General features: G+C 41.5%; 1 long non-coding RNA gene across 1 annotated transcript; it reads right to left on the reverse strand.

The window, feature by feature from the left end:
* Positions 1-7,815: 7,815 nt before the first annotated feature.
* Positions 7,816-10,815, reverse strand: LOC131925597 (uncharacterized). Its single transcript, XR_009383301.1, has 3 exons — positions 10,610-10,815; positions 9,103-9,829; positions 7,816-7,902 (listed from the first exon to the last, which is right to left on the reverse strand). It is a non-coding gene; the product is annotated as an uncharacterized LOC131925597 (long non-coding RNA).
* Between the last annotated feature and the right edge of the window lie 734 nt (positions 10,816-11,549).

Here is an 11,549-nt window from a genome sequence, read left to right on the forward strand (position 1 = left end):
ACTTGGCAGTAGTGTCTTAGTTAGGATTTCTATTGTCATGGTAAAACACCATGCAAAGCAACTTGGGGAAAGAAAAGGTTTGTTTCATCTTACAATTCTCAGATCATACTCCATCACTGAGGGAAGTCAGGGCAGAAACATGGAGACAGGAACTGAAGCAGAGACCATGAAGGAGTGCATGGTAGTTTACTGACTTGCTCCTCATGGCTTTGTCAGCCTGCTTTCTTACAGCACTTAGGACCACCAATCCAGGAGTGGCACCACTACAGTGAACTGGGCCCTCTTACATCAATCATCAGTCAATAAAACAAACCAGAGGCTTTCCCACAAGTCAATCTAGTGGGGGCATTTTCTTAACTGAGTTTCAGCCATCCAGAATGATGCTAACTTGTGTCAATTTGACATTAAACTGGCCAGAACAAGTGGTTACACACCTGAGGACAATGGTAATCCCTTTGTCAGACTCTATCAATAGCCAACAGTCCAATATTAAGGCTAGGGACCTGTGAGCCTCTCTCCCTTCCATGACTGATTATTAACAAAGCTGGTCTTGTGCAGGCCAATGTAGGTAAATGCAATTATATGAGCTCCTGATTGCAATGGGTACATCCAGTCTAGAGAATGGCATTTTACAGCCCTTCTTCCTGTCTTCTGGATCTTATCTCCTTGTAGCCCCATTTTCCTTAGTGCTCTCAAAGCCTTAGACAAGGTGGTCTGAATGTCTATAGATGAGCCCTCAACTGTCATTTACTCTCGGCATGTTGGGCAGCCATAAGTCTCTCCATGCACTGCAAAGAGAGACTTCTCTGATTAAGGCTGAGAGTTGCTTTTGTCTGTGGATATAAACAGAGATATTTAAAAGTTCCACACTTGGGGAACCTCCACGCCATGGGTTGTTGACTTGGCTTGAAGTTCCAGGCATGAGTTCCCACCCAAGAAGCAAATCCAACTAGAGGGTAGTATCTATTTTTCCCTTCCCATCTTTTTACAAGGGCACCATTATCTTGGATTGAGAGCCCACTTTAGTCCACTATGACCTTCTCTCTACTAATTACATCTTCAGTGAAACTATTTCTAAATAAGATCATATTTTTAATTATGCGGGCTTAGAATTTCAACAAATCATTTTTACTGGGGGGGGGAATACAATTCAACCTATAGCAACTACTCATGTTAAAATAACCTGAGAACCCAGCTAGATGTGGTGGTGCACACCTATAATCCTAGCACTTGGAGGTGGATGCAGGAGAATTAGTAGTTAAAGGCCACCTTCAGCTACAAAGTGATTTTGAGGCCAGTCTAGGTAATAAGAAACTCTATCTGAAAAATCAAATCAAAACAAAATAGCCTACACTTCCTGCAGGAATTATGGTGTTCCAAGGGCTGGAGAGCCACATAGATCAGTGGTTTTCAACCTGTGAGTTACGACCCCTTTGGCAACCATCTGTCTCCAAAAATATTTACATTACAATTCCTAACAGTAGGAAAATACAGTTAGGAAGTAGCAACGAAAATAATTTTATGTTTGGGGGGTCACCACAACATGAGAAACTGTACTAAAGGGTCACAGCATTAGAAATGTTGAGAACCACTGACATAGATGGAAAGATGACATCTCTACAAATAGGTTTCTCAGGTTCCCACCAGGAAGCATGTATCCTATCTCCTGGGTGGTCCCTTTCCTCCAAGCAGGGCAGGTTCACAGGCAATGGTTTCCCTCTGGAGTCCTTGATGATTCATGACAGTGAGGTCTCCTCAGCATATGAGGAAATAAGAAACACAAGTATTTCACTTGCCCCTTTGCTTTTGGAGAAAATCCTGCATTCAGAACGGTTCTTGATGCTCAACTAAGTCTTACTCTTGCTACAATTTGGAGGGGAAGAATTAGGCTAAGAGCTTAGGTCTCCCACTGCTAAGAATAAATTTTCAGCTTATGAAAGGCTCCCAGAGCTGAGTTGAATGTGAGGTAATGTCATCATTACCTAGTGTACAGAAGACTTATTGCAATCCTTACACTGGTTTCTTTGATCATTCCAACAACAGAGGCCTCACATCTTATTTCCTTATTGGTCAGTCAGCTTTAATTCTTAGAGAATTCCCATGTATTGACCTAGACTTTTACCTCTGACTTCAGGCCCACTTTGGATTCAACTTTTTGTGCACATGAACTAAACAAAATTGAGCTCAGAGTTTCTGGGGATCCCTTTGCACTTGTCTGTGATGGAGAGGAAGGAGTTTACTCTGTCTTCTGGACCATTCTGCTTCAATATGAGAACCTCTCTTTCTCCTTATTGTTCCATTCCTTTTTACATCTATGTTACATTATTATTTGCTAGAAGTCTCTATCAAAAAAGAAAATAATACTACCCAAGACCCATTTGTCTCCTTAAGTAATGGTTCTTCAAGCATTTGAGAGCAGCCATTATTTTCATTCCCCAATCCTTCACACTCTCCTTCAGAATAAATTTCCTTGGCTCTTTTAGCTGAAACTATAGTTTGATTTTCAAATCCTTCAGCTTCTCCAGTCTGCATAAAGAATATACTCACCTGGATATCTGTTCTCAGCATAATAAATGTGATTACACTTCAACTAAAAGGCAGTTTAGGAATTAGGTAATTAATTTTCTCATTTGTTTGTGATCTTGAGAAAGAGGGCTTAACTCTATAGAGGTCAATTCTTGCCTAAAATGCCCTATTGTATTGAGTCCTAATCCCCTCAGAAGTGATTATAGAAAAGGATTTTCTGATTTTAAATGCTTTCTTTCATCTGACATTTTACCTAATCCCAACTTTTATTTTATATCAGTTACTTTTATGTCACTCTGACAAAGTGTGTCATAGAAAAAGCTTAAAGGAGGAAATATTTATTTTGGAACACAGTTTTAGAGGGTTTAGTCCATTATGGCGGGGAAGGCAAAGCAAGTCCATGCCTATAGGCAAGTGTGGTGGAAGCTGTTCACATCGTGGCTGACCAGAAAGCAGAGAGGGCATGAGAGGGCATGGAAAGAAGCAGGGACCAAGCATAACCTTCAATGACTCACCCAAATGACCTGTTTCCTCCAACTAGGCCACACTTCCTATAGGTTCCACAGACTGCCCAAATATCACCATTAGCTGAGGATCAGGCATGTAAGACATGGGCCTGTGAGGGACATTTCAGAGTCAAACTATATTAGGGTTGCTGGGAGTGATCCTTTTCCCATTGTATCTTTGGTGGTGTTGGTGGATTCTGGTATATTTTCCATCCATCCAAATTGGATTACAAAGTCAGGGTAACATCTGACTTTGCTTTGTAATAGGCTGGATATGAGAGAACTTGGGAAATGCTGAGCACCTGAGAATAACAGAAGAAATACTGTTGATGATCAGAGAGTGAATGGATAAATCAGTACTAGTGAAGTCTGATAACACACATGGACTGGCATCTATGTTTCTACCCATGATTTCAATTGGAATACTCTCCTACAATGTGGAAGGAGGTATCACTTATTCACTCAGTGCATATTACAGACCACTTAAGAAGCAAGATTGGGGCTTGTGGCTACAAAGCCTCTGTTGTCAGTACCTGAAATATGAGATATGCCAGCAGGATGGATTGAGGGATAAAGATGTCATACTGTCTTAGATGTAAGAATGAGCATGCTATATTTCTGGAGTAAACTGAGAAGAATAAAGATGTATTTGAGATTTGAGGTTTGTGTTCTGTTCCTTCCAGCAGGTAACATAGTCAGTGCTCAGGTCAAGAAAATGCTTCACATAGATTTGATGCCACACACATTTTTTATGAGCTCTGGTGACTTGGGTTGCATCTTTAAATTGAAAAAGTCAAGGTTTATTTAATGATTTTTAATTAATTTTAATTACTTACATTTTGAATGGTGGCTTAACTGAATCCCAGCCCCCTAGATTACTCTGGGATACCTGCCAATTTCCTCGTGACATGCTCACTTTCCTAACACACTATTTGATAATGAAAGGCTTTAAAGCAAACTTCCAAAATATTCAGTCTATGATAGAGAACCCTTGGGATGTAGGAGTGGATTACAGTATGAATAATATAGCTCATTGCACCCAAACTTATGAACAGATTCTTTTACCTAGGGAATGTCTGCCTTTGGCAGCAGTGAGAAATTTCTCCCTTCACCCAGGTCCTAACCCTAAGACAACCTTTGTGGATGCCCAGAGTAATGAGATAGAATAACTATTGTCCCAAGGGGATTAAATGATATTTGTCTTAAATTTGGAGTACCATTTAAATGTTAAGGCTTTATTGAAAATAAATCAGAGGAGAAAGAGACAGGGAAGTTACTTATTCTTCAATAGAGAGCGTGGAGATGAGATGCATTTGTGTTTAGATGGTAAGACACCTGCTAGGTTCCCAAGCAAGACTGAAATCTCTCTTAGGACAGAGGTTATCGAATTAGAAAGTATCTAGACTTTGACATGCTACCATTCAGCTTCCAGACAGAGACATTTCAAATGTGAGATCAGGGCGAATTATTCAGCCCCAGAAATCAAGCTCTTTAACCTCTACCACCACACATTTCATTAGCCAGCATGAAAATTAATTATATCATGTGGCATATATTATATACTCACAATATTAATCTCTATTCTCTCTTTTTAAAACTTGAAATACACACACACACACACACACACACACACACACACACACACACACGAGAGAGAGAGCTCTTATAAATAAAATGATCCGTAGAATTATGTACAGTGCTGGAATACTATGAGGCTCTGATTTTTAGACAGACATGATTGGTCTTTTACTCACTGTCATCTATTCTTACATTTTATGCCGAGAAGAGCAAAAGTGGGATACAGAGTTCAGTGGTGAACACCGTCCCATAGGTGGTAACTTACAGTCCTACTTTCCTAGGGATCCTGAAAATAGAAAAAAAAATATGGTTCAAAGCCAGGCACTGTGATACATTCCTATAGTACTTGGAAAGCTGAGGGAGGAAGATCACGAGTTTGAAGTCAGTCTGGGTTATACAGTAAGACCAAGTCTCAAAAACAAACAAATACACAAAACAAATCTTGCCCAGAATGTTCTTGTGAATAACCTGGCCTGAACTAGCTGTCCAATCTTGGATATCATTGGTTTGTGCAAGATGAGGGATGCAGACTGTAGCCTACTTCTGGCTACTGTTGGAATCCTCAGTGATTTCAGAGCTGATTTAGAAATGAAGCCAGACTCCAATATTTCTGTTGAAGGTATTTCTCAGAAGTAACATATACCTGAGGTGTAGCACCCAGGTTTATTCAAAGTATTAGAAATAATTTATGTGGTGACAGCTGCATTTTGTGCCAACTCCAGATACTTATCAAAGACACCCACTGGCCTTCATGTATGGAATTTCCATTCCTCTCTCTTTATCTGCCCACTGCTTTTCTAAACGGGCTGGTTTTCCATTTTCCATATTTTCCCTTGGTTAACAACAACTAGAATTTGCAATGCGAAGTCTCTGCCAGGAGTTCTGAAATGGAAATTAGTTTAGGTAATTTGAAATTGGTATCAAGGGAAAAGAATTTAGAGAATTTTATGAGTTCACCAAAGTCAAAGATGTTTGATCTTAACAGACCTCTTTTCCTGGACCTTCCTCCCCAAAGCCTGAAGCATCTGTGATGGAGGGCCTGCCAGGCTGAGGGAAGTGAAGGTGAGTGTGGCAGAGGTGAGTCCGGTGGGAAGTGGCCTCTTTTCTGTCCACAGGCCCTGCATAATTCATAGCACAGAGATTATATACAATCTCTTATTCATGAATCTTTATGGAGACCGGTTATTTCTGCTGGCCAACTGAAAGGAGATGGTTCCCTCTACATTGTCATCTTCCTCCTCCAAACTCAAGGACACAGAGAGAAGCAAAGACTCTCAGAGCCTTGAAAATGAAAGTCCTTCTTTCTCTTCTAAGTTCTTTGAGAGTCCTTGATTCTGAACTCCCATGAGGCTGTTGCCGATCCACTCTGCCAAGAACCTCTCATCCTGAAGTCTCCACTGTTGACAGAGGCTGATACATGCATCACTCCCGGAATTTGGAGGACCAAGAAGGAGCCCTGAAGAGGCAATGGGAAGTACACTGACTAGAAGAAAAGGGTGCAATTGAAGGAGTGAAGTCTCTTTATTTTCTCCCTCTTGGCAGTTGAAATTAAATAAAAATTGAGCCAGCAGCCCTGCTTTAAATGGGTTTCAATTCTCTTTCCCCCTCTTAGTTCTATTTCCCCTGTGTCCTCATCCACATCAGAAGGCAGCCCAAGTGTCTAGAGTCTTGAGACAAATCATAATTGGTAGCTGAAGTAAGGGCTTAAAGTACTTCCTCCACTTCTGTGTCTCTCACACAGCCAGTGAGATGTGAAGCTGGGAGGGGGAATCTGAGAGCAGAGTGCAGTGTGCAGCAGTTCTGTTGAATGAGAGTTCCTACTGCAGTGGAGTTCACTGGCCCCAGAGTTCCCACAGAGGTAAGTGCTAGGCACTGACACTTAGCTGCTTTCTTTTCCTAATGATGGAGCAGGACAGCAAAATTTTGGCAAGGCTGGATGCAACTCCTTCTCACTTTACCTGCCCAAAGACTCCACCTGGAAGTGTCTGTGTTAGAGTTGTGGAGCAAAAGCTAAAGAGGGGTTCTTCCTGCCCTTGCAGTTTGCTGGATTTTTTTGAGTGTTTCATCTCTGACAGTTACTTAGAGTCCCTCTTACTAACAGGCTGGAGCTAAAGCCAGCCAGAAGAGAATTGCACTTCTCTGAAATTTAGAGCAAGTTTTTTACAGCTTTGGCTCCTGTTTGCTCTGCAGAGCCTGTGTGTGATATGTGTCGGGCAGCTTCTGCACCTTGTCAGTGTCTGGGAGTTTTTGATGTATCGACGCTGTCTCTTTCCAGCCCCGGGGAGTTGCTTTTGTTTCTTCATCTACTGAATTTGTTTCTTTCTTCTCTTTTTCTTTCACTCAAATAAAAAAAATACATAGCAAAAGGTATTGTAAATGAGTGAGACACAGAGCTTTGGCTTCCATACCTTGGTGAGCAGGGATGGAATTGAAATGTTTTTGAATGTTCCATCCAAGGACCACCCAGGAACCACAGCAGGGAAGAAAGGAGTGAAAATCAGGGGAGCGTGGGGCAGAACTGTGTTCATAGAATCCCTGACACCCCTTTCTTTTTCTATGCAACATCCCAGGGGCTGGAGGAGCTGGGATAAAAGAGCCTTTCACCGAATGAAAAGCTGAGAAATCCATACAATAGCAAGTGTCCAGGAGAAAACAAGGATGGAGTCTGATGCTGCTAATTAAGTGACAAGGGCTGGGGTGATGAGCTATGATGATGAGCTACTCGTGACGGGTTGCTCTGCCAGTCTTTAGAGGCAAGTGAGAGTTCAGGCCCTTCAACCCTGGTCCAATAACTATACTGTCAGTCTCCCCCATCAGGGGTTTCTCAAGCTCTGCTTTGAAGCATAATGGAAAGCCACCTGCTGGCCACCTGTCCCTAAGGCTGACAGAGCTGTTTGTCAAGGCCATTCTCTCCAATGTGCCAAAGTAGCATAGTACAGGATGGGAAATTCCCCATTAGTTCCAACCAGTCATCTTTCTAGCTATAATATGGGTTCTTATGTCAGAGGGCTGCTAAAGGGACCCAGTGACATCACTATGTGTGTTTTATATACTGAAAGATAAACTATCATTACACTGTGACTATTCCTAACTACAAAGAAGAGCAGGCTAAAGACCATGGGAGCAAGGCAGATATCCCAGCCGGGGGAGTGAGTTGAGAACATCTTAAAATCCCGACTTCTTATTTTATAACATCAAGTGGCATACACTGTCTTACAAACAAGCCCTTGTTGTTTGTCTCTTCATCCTTTCTGCTCTGTTTTGTTTTCTCTAGCATCAGCTACACAGCTTCCTAGAGGAACATTAAATCACAAGAGAAAAATTATTTGGCAGTAAAGTTTCACAGTCACAGGTATACAGAGTTAAACATACAGTACAGGTTAAACATATAGTACACATCTTTTGAAGACCTAGCAAAAGGTTCCTAGGTGAGGCTGCAAGTATCACCTCATGATTGCTCTATCTATCCTATCCTATCCTATCTGAGAGGTGGTCTGCCTGGCAGGAACTCTTGAGTCCTCTCATGACCTCTGGCTTTGCTGGCATTCCATTGGAGTTTCTGGATTGGTCTGAACACAGTGAGTTGGTCTCTCAGAGTTCTTTGGTTATATCTGCTTTTCCCCACAAAGTCATTCTCAATTTATCTCACCATCCACACCTCTAGATTAATAATTTAATAATTCCCTCCTTCTTCTTGACCGTGCCCTTCTGTGTCAGAATTGTTCAGTGAGTTTTGCATTCCTGGCCTTGGCAGCCTCTGAAAACCTTCATTTATCTCTCCTAATTTTCTCTCCTCGTAGAGGTGTTCAAACCTTACAAAGATGTTATAAACTTACAAAACTATCTGAGAAAATCTAACCAAGCTTTGTTGAAAGCCTAGACAGGATTTCTGAGGCTACCCAATGTGTCCTCTTATGTAAAAGGATGAATTACACTGAAACAGTCAATGCTGTCTGGTATTTCTACAGAAGTAGTCAGAGGAAATGACCTTTCTATATGGGAATGCAAGCTTGGCAGGGAGGACATGCGTACTAATTTACATAGGACTCATGGGTGATGCTGGAACATGTTTCAGCCAAAACACATGAATTGTCCTTTAAAATTCCCCTCTAAACACATGGGACTTGAGCCATCATTCCTCAGCTTTTCTCACCAGATCTAGAAACACAATTTTCTTATCCATTGTGGTTGTAGACTGAATTGTTCGACCATGTTCCCCAAATCAGAGCATGATATTTACTCTTATTCTCTCAAGAGGTTTCTATATTGTTCCACAGAGCTCTGATCTGTTTTGGTAATTTTCCTGGGTTAAGTAGTAAACCAAAGGCATATCTACCCAGAACTTCAGAATTTACTTGGAAATAGAAGCAGTAATAGTTCATTTTATATATCAACTGTGTTATAGGATACCCATATAGCTGGTAAACATTATTTCTGGTTGTATCTATAAGAGTTTCTGGTAGGGATTACACTGAATAGAATTTACCCTCACCAGTGTAGGTGTCAACCCTTGAATATATCCAGTTCCAGACAGTTCTCAAGCCAAGGAAAAATGAATTCACTGTGGGGCTGGAGTCTCTTTCATCTTCTGGCCAGGAAGACCGTTATATGGATTCATTGATTCAAATTCATAGACAAACTGGTACCATCAACCTCTGATACTCAGATATTTTATCAAAACCAGCCTGAATTACAGCAGTTACTCGCTGCTTCTCCAGACTGAGACTTCTCGGGCTCAATCACATGAACTGATTCTTATAGTGTGAATGCACTAGTGTTATGTATGCATTCTAGCGCTGGTAATCAGAACCTTTTTGCTTCCTTCATTGGTACTAACACGTTGAGCTTCTACCTGCTGTTTGCCATGGTCCCCTCTGACCACAAGGAATCATCTAGCCAGCATGGCAGGATCGCCCACCAGCACTGTGCTCACCCAGGTTGGGCTCTACTGTAGTTAGATAACCTTTTGGGCCTAACTGTCTTCTTACTAAGTGAAGCAAAAAAATCAGCACTTGGATTTCCTGACACCTTGTTGTTCACGCAGAAGGCATCGTGTGACTCCTGCTTCTTCCTCCTATTCCTTCTATTTACTACCCAGTCCCTTTCTGTCTGGCACTTGGCACAATGTAGATTCTTAAATGTGCTGGCAAAGATCCTGTCCTGCTATGGGAGCTTCTTTTGTTCTTTTATCCTGTTGATTTTCTCCCCTTTTCTTTCTTCTGAAAATGAAAACAAAGGAATTTTAAATGAGCCAAACCATTGCTTAAAAAATGGCCTTAGCCATATCTTGGTAATTAGCAGCATCAGAATCCTACTTGAATACAATTGATGTTGCCTTCTGTCCCACCCCATACAACCAAAGAACTATAGTCTCCAAAATCAGAGGAAGAAGATACATTGTTTTTTCTTAATGGACAAATTGTATTATGTATATGTGTTCATGTACATATATGTGTGGAGAGAGAGAGAGGGAAAGAGGGAGAGAGAGAAGAAAGGAGGAAAAGAGGAAGGAGGGAAAGAGAGGAAGAGCAAGGAGAGAAGAAAGGGAAGACAGTACAGACAAAGGGAAAGAGAGAGAAGGAGGCAAGAAAAAGAAAAAGAGAAGAGAGAGTTGGGGTGGAGTAGGAGAGGAAGAGAGAAAGGGAGACTGTCCCATGAATATAGGCAGCAGCTGGGTGAGTATCACATATATCTTCAATGAAAAAAAAAAGATGAAAGATACAGAAAACCACTATCTTTGGTACCTTTTCATGATGGAAGAAAGGATAGATTGCTTAGGGGTTACTGAATTTACAGAATGTGGCTTAGCATTTACAGCCTGATTTATTCATATGCTTATGAATCAATTCAGATATCTGGATTCCATGCTAGTTCATCTCATATTCAGTGGTATATCAAATTACTAAATAGAGATAGAGGCCCTGTCTTACAGATGAGGAAATAGACCCCAGAGAGGCTATCCAATCCATGATCCATAGCAGTGAAGGGTGGTCACTCACATATAGAAACATATTTTATGTGTCAAATCCCAGTCCAGGCATCTGGGACCCAAAGGGAATGTTGATGAAGCCACCTTTCCATCAGTGTCATAGAAGAGCCGCAGGATTGCTGATCATTTAGGGCTTGCACTAACTAGATCTCAGTTTCCTAATAATATGTTGCATCTAGGTTTGTCCTAGGACCATCTGTGTCTTCTAAGCCCCAATGTTCAGTGTTCTGTGTGATAGATACCTCCTCCTACATGTCTTTGACTTCATAGATGATGTCATGTCTCCTGCATGTAATAAAGGGATACTTTGCCAACAATTGATGACTGCTAGCAGCCAAGCTATACTCTTCCCATGGTGCACCAGGTACTGTCTGAGTACCCACCATAGCCTCTCTCTCTGCTGGTGACCACCATGCACATGGATTCATGAGAGTGTCAGTAATCCTCACCTTTCTCACTTCTTCCCTTACTATGCTTCTAGCTTCCCTCCTGGTTCTGCCTATGAGCCACAAACAGTAACTCACCTTCATATTAATCATTAGCCCAGGGATTGCTTCTAGAGGCTAACATAAAGCACATGGACTGTTTTGTTCAGGGCTCCTGGAAACCTGAGAGGAAGCTTTACAGATGGAAAACAAAAGCTTGGGAGATGGAGTTGTCTTCTCCTCTGGCTTTTCTGACAGCTGGATCTGGCTCAGGTTCAGCATCTTAACAATAAAGCTGACTCACATTGATATTTGGGACCCAAAGCCTCTGTCAAATTCTCCAATAACCCCCTCTGACTCCATTAGAGAACCCAGCCATTTTCCCAGGCCTTTGCAGCTCCTTCCCTGATTCTGCATCCTGGAATTCCACTAGCCTTCAACCCTAAAAATACTGAGAAAGGGTTTAGAAATTAAATGGCAATTGATAAATACATTTAGCTCAAATTGTTCAAACCACAAACCACA

This window comes from Peromyscus eremicus, chromosome 15 (genome assembly GCF_949786415.1).
Source record: "Peromyscus eremicus chromosome 15, PerEre_H2_v1, whole genome shotgun sequence".
Lineage (NCBI taxonomy): Eukaryota > Metazoa > Chordata > Mammalia > Rodentia > Cricetidae > Peromyscus > Peromyscus eremicus.